This window comes from Anopheles ziemanni (genome assembly GCF_943734765.1).
Source record: "Anopheles ziemanni chromosome X unlocalized genomic scaffold, idAnoZiCoDA_A2_x.2 X_unloc_61, whole genome shotgun sequence".
Lineage (NCBI taxonomy): Eukaryota > Metazoa > Arthropoda > Insecta > Diptera > Culicidae > Anopheles > Anopheles ziemanni.
Window position 1 is genome coordinate 7732 of NW_026689831.1, and position 17125 is coordinate 24856.

The 17125-nt window shown below is 41.7% G+C and overlaps 1 pseudogene; it reads left to right on the forward strand.

Moving 5' to 3' along the window:
- The first annotated feature begins 9554 nt into the window (after positions 1–9554).
- The window catches only part of LOC131292464 (uncharacterized), an 88444-nt pseudogene continuing 80873 nt past the window's right edge, over positions 9555–17125 (forward strand).

A 17125-nucleotide genomic window follows, 5' to 3' on the forward strand; every position in this document is an offset into this window, starting at 1 on the left:
TTGAATATTTTTCAAAAAAATTTGAAGAAAATGTTAGCCTCGGTCAAAATATCTCTATTGACGAAGGTATGATTCCATGGCGTGGACGGTTAAAATTTAAAGTATACAATCCATCAAAAATCATTAAATATGGGGTACTCGTTCGGATGCTGTGTGATTCCATTACTGGGTATATTTCATCGTTTAAAATATATTCCGGCGTTGGACAGACCATAGAAAAAACTGTCATGGGACTGTTAGAACCGTCTTTTGGAAAATGGCATCATTTGTACATGGATAACTATTATAATAGTGTGGACCTTACTGAAAAACTGATGAAAAAAAAAGTTCGTGTTTGTGGAACGTTACGGCAGTATAGAGGGTTACCAGAGAAACTAAAGAGCGCTAAACTAAAATTGTTCGAAGCTAGGCATCAACGAAAAGGTGAAGTACTCACGCAAATCTGGAGAGCAAAAAAGGCAAAGGTGATACGAATGATTTCCATCATCCACAACGCTGAATTGATAGACACACAACGGATTTGTTACAAAACCAAATGTGCAATAAAAAAACCGTCAAGTGTGATAGACTACAACAAATTTATGAAAGGAGTAGATCGAGCAGATCAGTATCTTAGCTATTATCCAATTTACAGAAGAACTATCAAATGGTCTAAGAAAGTAGGTTTATATCTATTCAATTGCGCGTTATTTAATGCCTTTAGGATGTGGCAATATTTAAATAAGGAGCAAAAAGATCTCAGATTCCACGATTTTTTATTAAAAATAGGAGAATTATGGATAAGAACCCCAACTGCTGCTCCTGACCATAGATCTGAGAAAACTTCTAACGCTTCCAATTCAAACCCTTCTAAACGATTTTATGACCAGCAAGAAGAACATTATTTAGTTCCAATTTCCGAAACAAACAAAAGAGCACGTCGAAATTGTTGCGTTTGTTATAAAAATGAAAAGAGGAAGACTACTAGATTTATATGTAAAATTTGTGAAGTAGCGTTGCATCCAGAATGTTTTCCCTCCTATCATTTTGAATAGAACAGAATAAAAAATAATGAATTATACAAAAAAATACATTTTTTACTACATTTCGTCGATTAATTTACTGCTGTTATACATAAAAATTATCCGTCAGTCATTAAAATTGCATAAAGTTACATTGGTTGCGAGCGACTGTACGAATGGAGAAAGAAGAAGAAGAGAAGAAGGCAACAAAACAAGCCGGCCGAACGCGAAGATTTTTGGGTAAACACGCCTGTCATCAAGCGTTTTGACACCGCGAAAAGTGCGGCCGTCAGAGTGTTAATACCAACAACATCCAAACACCTTCGGAGGACCTTCGAAGCACTTTTAACGTAATTCCAACAACATCCAAACACCTTTGGAGGACCTTCGAAGCACTTTTTACGTAATTCCAACAACATCCAAACACCTTTGGAGGACCTTCGAACACTTTTAACGTAATTCCAACAACATTTAAACACCTTCGGAGGACCTTCGAAGCACTTTTTACGTAATTCCAACAACATCCAAATACCTTTAAAGGACCTTCGAAGCACTTTTTACTTAATTTTAAAAACATCCAAACACCTTTGGACGACCATCGAAGCACTTATTACGTAATTCCAACAACATCCAAACACCTTCGGAGGACCTTCGAAGCACTTTTTACGTAATTCCAACAACATCCAAACAACTTCGGAGGAACTTCGAAGCACTTTTAACGTAATTCCAACAACATCCAAACACCTTCGGAGGACCTTCGAAGCACTTTTAACAAAATTCCAACAACATCAAAACACCTTCGGAGGACCTTCGAAGCACTTTTTACGTAATTCCAACAACATCCAAACTCCTTTGGAGGACCTTCGAAGCACTTTTTACGTAATTCCAACAACATCCAAACACCTTCGGAGGACCTTCGAAGCACTTTTCTCGTAATTCCAACAACATCCAAACACCTTTGGAGGACCTTCGAAGCACTTTTAAAGAAATTCCAACAACAACCATACACCTTCGGAGGACCTTCGAAGCACTTTTCACGTAATTCCAACAACAACCAAACACATTTGGAGGACCTTCGAAGCACTTTTTACGTAATTCCAAAAACATCCAAACACCTTCTAAGGACCTTCGAAGCACTGTTTACGTAATTCCAACAGCATCCAAACACCTTCGGAGGACCTTCGAAGCACTGTTTACGTACTTCCAACAACATTCAAACACCTTTGGAGGGCCTTCGAAGCACTTTTAACGTAATTCCAACAACATCCAAACACCTTTAAGGACCTACGAAGCATTTTTTACGTAATTCCAACAGCATTAAAACTCCTTTGGAGGACCTTCGAAGCACTTTTTACGTAATTCCAACAACATCCAAACACCTTTGGAGGACCTTCGAAGCACTTTTAACGTAATTCCAACAGCATCCAAACACCTTTGGAGGACCTTCGAAGCACTTTTAACGTAATTTCAACAGCATCCAAACACCTTTGGAGGACCTTCGAAGTACTTTTTACGTAATTCCAAAATCATTAAAACACCTTTGGAGGACCTTCGAAGCACTTTTTACGTAATTCCAACAACATCCAAACACCTTTGGAGGACCTTCGAAGCACTTTTTACGTAATTCCAACAGCATCCAAACACCTTCTAAGGACCTTCGAAGCACTGTTTACGTAATTCCAACAGCATCCAAACACCTTTGGAGGACCTTCGAAGCACTTTTTACGTAATTCCAACAACATCCAAACACCTTCGGATTAACTTCGAAGCACTGTTTACGTACTTCCAACAACATCCAAACACCTTTGGAGGACCTTCGAAGCACTTTTTACGTAATTCCAACAACATCAAAACACCTTTGGAGGACCTTCGAAGCACTTTTTACGTAATTCCAACAACATCCAAACACCTTTGGAGGACCTTCGAAGCACTTTTAACGTAATTTCAACAGCATCCAAACACCTTTGGAGGACCTTCGAAGTACTTTTTACGTAATTCCAAAATCATTAAAACACCTTTGGAGGACCTTCGAAGCACTTTTAACATAATTCCAACAACATCCAAACACCTTCGGAGGACCTTCGAAGCACTTTTTACGTAATTCCAACAACATCCAAACTCCTTTGGAGGATTTTCGAAGCACTTTTTACGTAATTCCAACAACATCCAAACACCTTTGGACGACCTTCGAAGCACTTTTAACGTAATTCCAACAACATCCAAACACCTTTGGAGGACCTTCGAAGCACTTTTTACGTAATTCCAACAACATCAAAACACCTTTGGAGGACCTTCGAAGCACTTTTAACGTAATTTCAACAACATCAAAACACCTTTGGAGGACCTTCGAAGTACTTTTTACGTAATTCCAAAATCATTAAAACACCTTTGGAGGACCTTCGAAGCACTTTTAACATAATTCCAACAACATCAAAACACCTTCGGAGGACCTTCGAAGCACTTTTTACGTAATTCCAACAACATCCAAACTCCTTTGGAGGATTTTCGAAGCACTTTTTACGTAATTCCAACAACATCCAAACACCTTTGGACGACCTTCGAAGCACTTTTAACGTAATTCCAACAACATCCAAACACCTTTGGAGGACCTTCGAAGCACTTTTTACGTAATTCCAACAACATCAAAACACCTTTGGAGGACCTTCGAAGCACTTTTAACGTAATTCCAACAACATCCAAACACCTTTGGAGGACCTTCGAAGTACTTTTTACGTAATTCAAAAATCATTAAAACACCTTTGGAGGACCTTCGAAGCACTGTTTACGTACTTCCAACAACATCCAAACACCTTCGGAGGACCTTCGAAGCACTTTTTACGTAATTCCAACAACATCCAAACTCCTTTGGAGGACCTTCGAAGCACTTTTTACGTAATTCCAACAACATCCAAACACCTTTAGAGGACCTTCGAAGCACTTTTAACGTAATTCCAACAACATCCAAACACCTTTGGAGGACCTTCGAAGCACTTTTTACGTAATTCCAACAACATCAAAACACCTTTGGAGGACCTTCGAAGCACTTTTAACGTAATTCCAACAACATCCAAACACCTTTAGAGGACCTTCGAAGCACTTTTAACGTAATTTCAACAGCATCCAAACACCTTTGGAGGACCTTCGAAGTACTTTTTACGTAATTCAAAAATCATTAAAACACCTTTGGAGGACCTTCGAAGCACTTTTAACATAATTCCAACAACATCAAAACACCTTCGGAGGACCTTCGAAGCACTTTTTACGTAATTCCAACAACATCCAAACTACTTTTGAGGACCTTCGAAGCACTTTTTACGTAATTCCAACAACATCCAAACACCTTTGGACGACCTTCGAAGTACTTTTAACGTAATTCCAACAACACCCAAACACCTTTGGAGGACCTTCGAAGCACTTTTTACGTAATTCCAACAACATCCAAACACCTTTGGAGGACCTTCGAAGCACTTTTAACGTAATTTCAACAGCATCCAAACACCTTTGGAGGACCTTCGAAGTACTTTTTACGTAATTCCAAAATCATTAAAACACCTTTGGAGGACCTTCGAAGCACTTTTAACATAATTCCAACAACATCAAAACACCTTCGGAGGACCTTCGAAGCACTTTTTACGTAATTCCAACAACATCCAAACTCCTTTGGAGGACCTTCGAAGCACTTTTTACGTAATTCCAACAACATCCAAACACCTTTGGACGACCTTCGAAGCACTTTTAACGTAATTCCAACAACATCCAAACACCTTTGGAGGACCTTCGAAGCACTTTTTACGTAATTCCAACAACATCAAAACACCTTCGGAGGACCGTCGAAGCACTTTTAACGTAATTCCAACAACATCCAAACACCTTCGGAGGACCTTCGAAGCACTTTTCACGTAATTCCAACAACATCCAAGCATCTTCGGAGGACCTTTGAAGCACTTTTTACGTAATTCCAACAACATCCAAACACCTTTGGAGGACCTTCGAAGCACTTTTTGCGTAATTCCAAAAACATCCAAACGCCTTTGGAGGACCTTCGAAGCACTTTTTGCGTAAATCTAAAACATCCAAACACCTTTGGAGGACCTTCGAAGCACTTTTAACGTAATTCCAACAACATCCAAACACCTTCGGAGGACCTTCGAAGCACTTTTTACGTAATTCCAACAACATCCAAACACCTTCGGAGGACCTTCGAAGCACTTTTTACGTAATTCCAACAACATCCAAACACCTTCGGAGGACCTTCGAAGCACTTTTTACGTAATTCCAACATCATCCAAACACCTTTTGAGGACCTTCGAAGCACTTTTAACGTAATTCCAACAACATCCAAACACCTTCGGAGGACCTTCGAAGCACTTTTTACGTAATTCCAACAACATCCAAACACCTTCGGAGGACCGTCGAAGCACTTTAAACGTAATTCCAACAGCATCCAAACACCTTCGTAGGACCTTCGAAGCACTTTTAACGAAATTCCAACAACATCCAAACACCTTCGGAGGACCTTCGAAGCACTTTTCACGTAATTCCAACAACATCAAAACACCTTCGGAGGACCGTCGAAGCACTTTTTACGTAATTCCAACAACATCCAAACACCTTCGGAGGACCTTCGAAGCACTTTTTACGTAATTCCAACAACATCCAAACACCTTCGGAGGACCTTCGAAGCACTTTTTACGTAATTCCAACAACATCAAAACACCTTCGGAGGACCGTCGAAGCACTTTTAACGTAATTCCAACAACATCCAAACACCTTCGGAGGACCTTCGAAGCACTTTTCACGTAATTCCAACAATATCCAAGCATCTTCGGAGGACCTTTGAAGCACTTTTTACGTAATTCCAACAACATCCAAACACCTTTGGAGGACCTTCGAAGCACTTTTTGCGTAATTCCAAAAACATCCAAACGCCTTTGGAGGACCTTCGAAGCACTTTTTGCGTAAATCCAAAACATCCAAACACCTTTGGAGGACCTTCGAAGCACTTTTAACGTAATTCCAACAACATCCAAACACCTTCGGAGGACCTTCGAAGCACTTTTTACGTAATTCCAACAACATCCAAATACCTTTGGAGGAACTTCGAAGCACTTTTTACGTAATTCCAACATCATCCAAACACCTTTTGAGGACCTTCGAAGCACTTTTAACGTAATTCCAACATCATCCAAACACCTTCGGAGGACCTTCGAAGCACTTTTTACGTAATTCCAACAGCATCCCAACACCTTCGGAGGACCTTCGAAGCACTTTTAACGTAATTCCAACAACAAACAAACACCTTCGGAGGACCTTCGAAGCACTTTTAACGTAATTCCAACAACATCCAAACACCTTCGGAGGACCTTCGAAGCACTTTTTACGTAATTCCAACAACATCAAAACACCTTCGGAGGACCGTCGAAGCACTTTTAACGTAATTCCAACAGCATCCAAACACCTTCGGAGGACCGTCGAAGCACTTTTTACGTAATTCCAACAACATCCAAACACCTTCGGAGGACCTTCGAAGCACTTTTAACGTAATTCCAACAACATCCAAACACCTTTGGAGGACCTTCGAAGCACTTTTAACGTAATTCCAACAACATCCAAACACCTTCGGAGGACCTTCGAAGCACTTTTTACGTAATTCCAACAACATCCAAACACCTTCGGAGGACCTTCGAAGCACTTTTTACGTAATTCCAACAACATCCAAATTCCTTTGGAGGAACTTCGAAGCACTTTTTACGTAATTCCAACATCATCCAAACACCTTTTGAGGACCTTCGAAGCACTTTTAACGTAATTCCAACAACATCCAAACACCTTCGGAGGACCTTCGAAGCACTTTTTACGTAATTCCAACAACATCCAAACACCTTCGGAGGACCGTCGAAGCACTTTTAACGTAATTCCAACAGCATCCAAACACCTTCGTAGGACCTTCGAAGCACTTTTAACGTAATTCCAACAACATCCAAACACCTTCGGAGGACCTTCGAAGCACTTTTTACGTAATTCCAACAACATCCAAACACCTTCGGAGGACCGTCGAAGCACTTTTTACGTAATTCCAACAACATCCAAACACCTTCGGAGGACCTTCGAAGCACTTTTTACGTAATTCCAACAACATCCAAACACCTTCGGAGGACCTTCGAAGCACTTTTTACGTAATTCCAACAACATCAAAACACCTTCGGAGGACCGTCGAAGCACTTTTAACGTAATTCCAACAACATCCAAACACCTTCGGAGGACCTTCGAAGCACTTTTCACGTAATTCCAACAATATCCAAGCATCTTCGGAGGACCTTTGAAGCACTTTTTACGTAATTCCAACAACATCCAAACACCTTTGGAGGACCTTCGAAGCACTTTTTGCGTAATTCCAAAAACATCCAAACGCCTTTGGAGGACCTTCGAAGCACTTTTTGCGTAAATCCAAAACATCCAAACACCTTTGGAGGACCTTCGAAGCACTTTTAACGTAATTCCAACAACATCCAAACACCTTCGGAGGACCTTCGAAGCACTTTTTACGTAATTCCAACAACATCCAAATACCTTTGGAGGAACTTCGAAGCACTTTTTACGTAATTCCAACATCATCCAAACACCTTTTGAGGACCTTCGAAGCACTTTTAACGTAATTCCAACAACATCCAAACACCTTCGGAGGACCTTCGAAGCACTTTTTACGTAATTCCAACAGCATCCCAACACCTTCGGAGGACCTTCGAAGCACTTTTAACGTAATTCCAACAACAAACAAACACCTTCGGAGGACCTTCGAAGCACTTTTAACGTAATTCCAACAACATCCAAACACCTTCGGAGGACCTTCGAAGCACTTTTTACGTAATTCCAACAACATCCAAACACCTTCGGAGGACCTTCGAAGCACTTTTTACGTAATTCCAACAACATCAAAACACCTTCGGAGGACCGTCGAAGCACTTTTTACGTAATTCCAAAAACATCCAAACACCTTCGGAGGACCTTCGAAGCACTTTTAACGTAATTCCAACAACATCCAAACACCTTCGGAGGACCTTCGAAGCACTTTTAACGTAATTCCAACAACATCCAAACACCTTCGGAGGACCTTCGAAGCACTTTTTACGTAATTCCAACAACATCAAAACACCTTCGGAGGACCGTCGAAGCACTTTTAACGTAATTCCAACAACATCCAAACACCTTCGGAGGACCTTCGAAGCACTTTTAAAGTAATTCCAACAACATCCAAACACCTTCGGAGGACATTTTGTGTGAGTGACTGTTGACAGTGCAGTGCGTGTTTTTGAAGTGCTCTACGTTTTCGGATATTTTTGCTCAGTCGAGGGCAGATTGAACATTTGTTTTCGCTGTGCAAATGTGTCCGAAGTGTCTGTTTAGTGTTTAGTAGAGTTTGTTTTTGTTCATGGTGCATCGTTCGGTGATAGCGGTTGGTTTTGTTCTTGGCGGCGTCGCTTATCAGTGGCGTTAGCTGGAGCGGTATCCATATCGCCTGTTATCGCAACGGTGTGCTTGTAGTGGTCTAACCGGCCAAACGAGTAATTTGTGTTGCGTGTGGGTGAAACGGCAGCGTGTGGAGCGGGCGGTACGTATACGGTGTTTGTTTATTTGCGTGCGTTTTTGCTCGGATTTTGTTTTACGGCCATGGAGTGTAAAAAATGCTCCGTGGTCGTTTCAACTAGCGATGACCCGATCGTCTGCAATGATTGCGGCGGTCATTTTCACCACCTGTGCACCGATCTGACTAAGTCGGTTGCAAAGGCGGTTAAAAAGTCGAAAAATGTTTTGTTTATGTGCGATACTTGTATCGCTTGCACTAAGAAACCGGGCATGCAGGATGTAGTGGTGGGAGAAAGCCGACCGTCAAGCGGAGAGCAATCCCAAGCCCTACAAGCAGCAGATTTAAAATTGTGTGCACTGATTGAGAGTGCTGTGAAGAAGGGACTGGAAGATATGAAAAAAGAAGTGTGTGAGGCGGTAGAGCGCCAAGTTTGATCAACTTTGCGCGATGCCACCACCACTACATTGAGAGCCCCTCCTGTACCGAAGGTTATCATTGAGAAGCCTTCGCCGGTGAGTGCTAAGGAGAAGGGGAGTGAGAGCTTTGCTACAGTAGTGGCCAAAAAAAGTAGGGCAGATAATAGTTTGAAGAATAAGGTTCAAACTATTATTAGTAATTTTGACGTGGGAAGAGCTAATACCAAGCCCACAGCAACCAAAAGTGTTGTGAAGGAGGCTGGCTCTGGGCCCAAAATAGGTAAAAAAGACGTGGCTAAAGTGGCAGAGCAAAAACTCTCCAAGTCTTTAGTAATTGTACCGAAGGTGGATCAATCTTGCGACAAGACAAGAGTTGATCTACGCGCCCGTTTGGATCCGAGGAAGCAGCAGGTTTCGGACTTCCGTAATGGTAGAAAAGGTCAGGTTTTTGTACAGTGTCCTGCATCCGCGTTAGATGAAGTTAGCAAGGAGGTGCAGTCCAAACTCGGGGATGCTTATTCCGTTCGTTTACCGTTGTCCAGAGTAAGGATAATGGGGATGACGGAGAAGCATTCTGGTGAGGAGGTGATTGCACTTCTGAAGGAACAGAATGCAGGTATCCCGTTCGCGACACTGGAGCTTGTTGGAATGTACGAAAGTAGGTTCTACAAGTACCAGAAGTACAATGTCGTGATTGATGTGGACAAGGAATCGGCACAATGTCTAGAGGACCTTAAAAAGGTCAAAATAGGTTTTGACAGTTGTGCGATAAGCACTTCAGTTCATGTATTGCGATGTTTCCGGTGCGGGCAGTTTGGGCACAAGAGCACCGAGTGCAATAAGGAGGAAGATTGCTCTAGGTGCAGTGGTGCACACAGGACGTCGGAATGTAAGTCGGCGGATTTAAAATGTGTGAACTGCGTGTTGGCGGGTTCAAGGGGGAGCACGGAACATGCTGCTTTTAGTAGCGAGTGCCCCATATACAAAAAACAGGCATCAAAGATTGCTAAGCATTCCCAATAGCAAGGATTGCTGGGGATAGGACAGCGATATGACATCATGTATTGCAATGTCGCTGGCCTATCGTCAAGCTATGTTCTGTTACGCGACTCTGTAGAAAGGATGCAACCCGCGTTGGTCCTTCTATCTGAGACGCATATAACGGAGTGCGAAGCATTTGATCAGTTTAGTATACCGGGGTACAGGGCCGTGTCCTGTTTGTCCCACTCACGACACACAGGGGGGGTTGCAGTTTATGCTGGGAACTCGGTTGCCTTGAAGGTGATTCTAAACGAGTCGCTGGAAGGCAACTGGTTTTTGGGGTTTACTGTGACTCGAGGCATGGCGGCTGCAAACTATGGCGTTCAGTATCACTCACCTAGTTCAAGTGACTCACGATTTGTCGAAATTCTGGAGGACTGGTTAGACAGATTTCTAGATTTTGGCAAGCGTAATGTCTTGGTTGGGGACTTCAACATTGATTGGTTCAATGATGTGAGGTCCGAAAAATTGAAGAAACTTATGGACTCGGTGTGCCTGAAGCAGAAGGTTAGTGCAGCTACCCGTATTACGAAGAATAGCAGGACATTGATTGACCATGTGTACTGCAACACAGACTCAATAAGCGTGGTAACAGATGCTTGTGCAAAAATATCTGATCATGAAACTTTGCTTTTAAACTTGAATGATGAACGTTTCAGGACAGTTCAAAAACAAGTTAAATGCTGGAATAGGTACTCTATAGAGGGTCTTTGTCAGGCGGTCACATTGGGACTACAGAGGGAAACTACAAACTTCCAGGAAGCTGCAGATCTATTGAAGGATACACTAGAGAGTGCTATGAATAGTTTAGTTTATGAGAGGACCGTGGAGACTAGATACTCTGGCAGATAGTATACGTTGGCTCTGGAACGTCTAAAGCGGAAAAGAGACAAAGTGTATAAAACATTTGTTCGGACTAATCTGGCTTCACATTGGTGTGAGTACACTAAGCTACGAAACGAGTACAGTAGGTCTTTAAAAACTACTCGTGAGGAATACTTCAGTAGGGAAATTAGCAAGCATCAGGGTAATAGTAGGGAACTTTGGAAACTTCTAAAAAGCATGTTGAAACCCGACGAGAATACCGCTTCATGCGTGAAATTCGATAACTGTTTCGAGTCCGATGAGGAGGTGGTTGCAGCAAGGTTCAACAACTTTTTTGTGAATAGCGTCACACTTGTTAACAGCAACATTCCGACGGTAAACGAACCAGTCGAGCTGAGACAAGTTGATGCTCCCAGGCTTAGATTTTCTTTTCAACTAATAGACATGAGCAAGCTTAGGCATACATGTTTTGATCTGACCAATACGGCAGGAATAGGAAATGTAAATGCAAAAACTTTGCAGGATTGCTTTCATGTAGCTGGGGAGACGCTCCTGGATTTGATTAACCAATCGATGGAGAGGGGTGTTTTTCCGGAGACATGGAAGGAATCATTGGTTGTACCTATTCCAAAACTGACTGGAGCTATCAGGGCGGAAGAGTTCCGCCCCATCAACATGCTTCACACTGTCGAAAAGGTCCTGGAGGTTGTTATCAAAGACCAATTGGTGCAATACCTGGACCAGACCGGACTGCTGGCCCGGGAGCAGTCGGGATATCGGGAAGGACATTCCTGTGATACTGCACTGAACCTGGTGCTTGCGAAGTGGAAGGGGTTGATGGACAGTGGACAGCCGGTGCTTGCAGTTTTCTTGGATCTAAAGCGGGCATTTGAAACAATATCGAGACCCTTGTTGCTCACAACACTTCGACGATTCGGTATTGAGGGGAAGGAACTCAGTTGGTTCAGCGATTATCTGACAGGTAGAACCCAGAGGACAATTTTCAAAAAATCTGTTTCAGATCCCATTGAAAACACCCTTGGGGTTCCACAAGGAAGTGTTCTTGGACCAATTTTGTTTATCATGTACATAAATGACATGAAGCAGGTCTTACATTCCTGCGAGATAAATCTTTATGCTGATGACACAGTAATATTTATATCGCGAAAGGACGTGAAACAGGCAGAGTCCCTTTTGAATGAAGACTTGGTGGCTCTGGATGGCTGGTTGAAATACAAGAAACTCGCATTAAACGTTTGTAAAACACACTACATGGTAATGTCGAGGAGGGAGTGGATCGGCCAGCTTTCTATTGCCATCAACACGGAACCAATTCCCCGAGTCTCCCAGGTTAAATATCTGGGTGTCACTCTGGACGACGGGCTAACATTTAGTGCACACTTTGATCGGGTCATCGCTAAGGTGGCAAAGAAGTGTGGGATGATGAGTAGACTGGGGAACAACCTTAATTTTTTTGGGAAAGTTCACCTCTAAAAATCAATTATCTCACTGCATTTGAATTTTTGTCCATCAATATTGTTCCTCGGCAATCGGACACAGCTTAAAAGACTGCAAAAAGTGCAAAATAGGGTAATGAGGTAAGTGTTGTGTTGTAGTCGGTACACGCCGTCTGCTGTTATGCTGGATGTCCTGCAATGGACGTCGGTAGAGCAGCGGATAGTGTATCAGACTATGATACTAATATTCAAACTCCTGAGGGGCTTGTTACCGGGGTACCTTTGAGAAAGAGAAGTTAGGGGTTTTGACGTTTACCGGTCCAACACTCGTAGGGCTCATGATTCCAGGACGTCGAACTTTTCGACAGTACTTGCCAGGAATTCAATATTTTGTAAATGGATACAATGGTACAATTGCCGAGGCTGCAAACGTTCGCGAGTTCAAGCGCTTGTGTGCCGTGTTTGTTAAGCAGGTTGTAAAGTAGAACCCAATAGCATGTGAAATGTCTCGTAGTTTTACTGTCTAAATTTAATGTTTGTAAGCATTGCACTTGTCATCACGATCACACAGATGATGATGATGAGATTTTTGTTTTGCAAATTTAAATGTACATCAAAAAAATTGAGCCAGATATCTTTGAGACACGCGCGCGTAAAAGTGGAAATTTAAAATGGATCATTCTTTGGGGACTGTATCAGTCGCTCTTGTGCAATCACGTGGCAGGCGCCTCAGATTCATTCATTGATGATTTTTTCGACGTGACCAATTCATTCACGGATAAGGTTTGCTTAATTTGCCAAACCAGGAAAGTGGTAACTCCCCTCCATATGTTGGATAAGGGAGGTACCGGCTACACGAATAGGAGAGAACATTTTTTGGCCGTGCACTCCGGAGAGCGGTTCTACGATTCCTATCTTTTGGAAATTGTGCTAACCGCTGTACGCAAGGAAATGGGAGCAGACTAGGCTTTTTCGTGAAGGGTCACTTTGACCCACCACTTCATGATTTGCCTTGGATATTGCTTACTTATCTTATGATAACTCCTCCATTCTTAAAACTTAATTATAGTTAGGGGTGGGAATCATCATCATCATCAATAGAAACAACTTTGTTGGAGAAACTATCTTTCTATAACTTTTAATTTATGTGAAACCGCAACGAAAAGTAAAAGAATTAAGCATTGCGCAGAGAGCCAGGTGCACCAGTGTGTGTCTGCCGTGCATGCAATCGTGATTGCACATGCTATTCCAAATGCTTTATTTGGCTATTGGAGAAAAATTAAATGAACCAAATAAAATGTGTATTGAGCTACCTTGGAATACAGTTCGTCGATCGTTCGTGGTACAATTATGTGTATCATTTAAGAACGAATTATTTGTTTAGTAGTCCAGTTTAAAACATCAAAATTAAGTTGCAATCGAATGCCAAGTTTAAGTTCGTACTTTTATCGCAATACGGTCCCGTTGTGTTTGTTCCTGCAAGAAGTGTCAAACTTTTATGTTCGCACGCTTGTACGGTTCACGGTGTCTTGCTCGCGTACACCCGTTCCGGCTGCCTAAAACAAAACAGAGCAAAAGCGAAGGCAGCGCACATTCACGGTTTTCGCACCATACCCGCGTTGTTTGTTTGTACCCGATGTTTGAAGCTCGGGTTGCGCGCCTCTGCGGTTGATTCTCGTATGCACCGTTCGCATGACGCACTTCCCATCACGGTTTTGCGGGCGCGATGCCGTTTTTTGTTTTTGCTCTCGCTTGTTGGATACCGCCGGACGGGACTGACGTAACATATCCCCTATCCGGTTGTACGGGTGCGATGCGCTATCTAGCATCCTACCCGCGATTAACGATTTTATATTATTCGACTTGGGTTTTAGATTTTTTTTCGCATGTTGTCGAAAATTTCTGGTTTTTCAGGTAATTCGCAACATTCTATCTACCTCAAAAATTGAAATTTTCCATTAGAAATCCGATGTTACTGTTGCAGGTAGTTTTCGTGTCTTTTAAATTCTTTATGATAATGGTACAGGCTGATGAATGCGGGGCCTACTTACTGGTTGGCGTAGGTTCAGATCACAAAAGAGCCCAGACCCACCCCTGAACGAGCGGTTTGACTACCCACGTAAAACATGGACACAAATCTTGTAAGCACTCTACGGGCAGGCGTGGCCAAGATGTCGTTACGCCCAGAAGAAACAGAAGGTTGCCTGCACTCAGCAATTTGTTTTTACTGTACCCGGCATCTTTGATCGCTCATATAAATATTACGCACTTCCTTTTGCAAACAAGCAGTGTTCGTTTATCTGTTCATGAACGATGTTTCCTGAGGAAAGTGAAAAACTGGAGAAACGAGGAGCAAAATTTGGTGGTGGACAACCAATAATTGACGTGCTTCCAGGTTTAGTGCGCCATCGAAACCACGTGCTTACAAAAGTAGAGCGCATGCAACACTTCTTGAATGAGACCAACGTATCTCAATATTCAAGAATCAAGGTACTATCAAGCATGTTGAACTCACACTACAATGAATACATTCAGCTACACGGCAAGAAAGTGACACACGTTGACGGCGATTTTGAATCAAAACAGCAGGAGAATGTGTTTGAAGTGTTTGAAAAAAAATTTATAGCTGCAGCAGTCCTCGCCGAGCATCTTTTACAAAGCGCAAATGAGAAAATCAATACAGTTCAATATCAGTCATCATCTCTGAGATCATTTTTGCAACTGCACAAGCAACCGGATCCGCAAGAAGTTCAACCGGGCATGAGTTTTGTAAAACTGGACCTAGCAAGTGAGAAAGGTCTTTCAGATTGCGCATCAATAGCAAGAAATGAAGGTTTGATCTCAGATGGGTCAGACGCAAATAAGAAGCCAGAAACGAATGAATTGATCGCGCCTAATAGAAAACAAAATTTGCCAGAAGCCACTGCAACAAGGAACAAAAAACTAGAGCAACTTAACGAAAAGCTTTTACAGTTTTCTACTACACCCTTTGAAAGCCAGAATAGCTCTGTATCAGAAAAACAAGAGACACTGTCAAAAGAAAATGAAACAAAAGCCATAGAATTGCAAAACGTAGAGCCATCAACAATAATGCATGAAAACGATCCATGCCAGGACGGGTTAAAAGTTGTTGTATTAGAGACAAATGTCCATTCTGCAGATCAGATAATTCAACGAGCGGATGTTCAGAATAATAAATTGCTATATTTGAAAAATGAACTTAAAACAGTACAAGATATAAGTGATTTGGCAAAAAGTCAAGCACTGATTGCAAAAACTAAGTATAAGAAAGACCAAGAGCAGCTCTCAAATTGTCAAGAAGAAATCGGCAGTGTACAAATTGCCATGCTACGTACACGAATGACCATAAATTATTTAGTTTACAATTGGGGACAATTTCATGTACGAGAAATGCTTAAAACTCATAGTCGACATTCTCCCTTAGAAGAAAAGTTCATCGATGCCGTTATAAACCCGGAAAAAGAAGCAAACACATTGGTCAAGTATCACTTCTGTTCTCTGATTTCTTTTGGATCGATGTCCTTAAAATTAGCTCAAGAATCGACTTATGCACATCTCATAAGTATTTGCTGCTTGGGAATTGACATCCCTTGGGAGCTAGAATGTTTTTTCTTGAACAAAATATCAGGTATCATGAAAGACGAAAATCTTGTTCGATATAAATCCCTCCCCAAAGGTCACAGCACCGTTGAGAGGATCATAAAGTATCTTTTTCCTGATTTCATTGCTTTCCATGAAGACTGCGCAAAACTGAGGGAGCTATCGGTTAAGATAAAACGGCATAAAGCCACAAAGCTGCAAATGAGGGAGTATTCCATATTTGAAGTAAAACAATCAATCGCCATCGAAGCAGTAATGCTTAAGGCCAAAATGGTATTTTCATACATTTTTATAAATTGGTATCAAGAAAATGTTCTTGAAGTGCTTGTGCCAACCTATAAGCGAGGGTTTTGTACGTACAGAGAATTTAATTATATCGATGTTTGGATTTCGCTAACAAATGCGAAAAACCAACGACAAGAGCTTTTGAACATACATTACAATGCCCTATTGAAGATTAAAGACGACTGGAACGCCGATTACAAATCAAATATCTGTAATCTTAAAAGTATTTTCTGTCTAGGAGCGAACATTTCACCGCGAATGGAGAACAATTTGATTGAATTCCTTAAAAGAGTTTTTACCAGTTCACCTTTTCACTTACCAAGGTTTGTAGAAGCAAAGGTCAATTACTCGATGCAAGGTTTCGTTGACGTCATGTATTCTTCCGAGTTTATACCGTTTAAATACTCAAATCTCCTTGAGCTCAAGGAATTGGCTGATGCAACAGGCTATTAAAAGAAGAAGGCGGTGTCTCATTGAAAGCGGACGTTTTATAATGTATGATTTTTGATATTTCTCTTAACCTATATCGTACAATTTTACCTACTTTGAGGGTAAATTGATCTCCATTATCTTTTGCAATGAGCTTTTTGATGCATAATTGTGCTGATTTTTATAACCACAACGCTGTTTTCGCAAAACATACCACCAGACTACGAGATGATCTAATAAAAGTCGAGCGATGATACAAACATTAGATCTGTGTTGATTTATGAATTAAATAACTCGCAATCCAACCCAATTATTTGCTCGTCTGGTGCACCGGAGGGTAGTTATATTGGACCGTTGTTGTTCATTCTGTTGGTTAATGACGAGGTGTTTTCGCTGCCTAATCAGTCGTTTCATATGACTGCTGATGACATCAAGGTTTGCTTAGTCATAAAATCTCATCTTGGC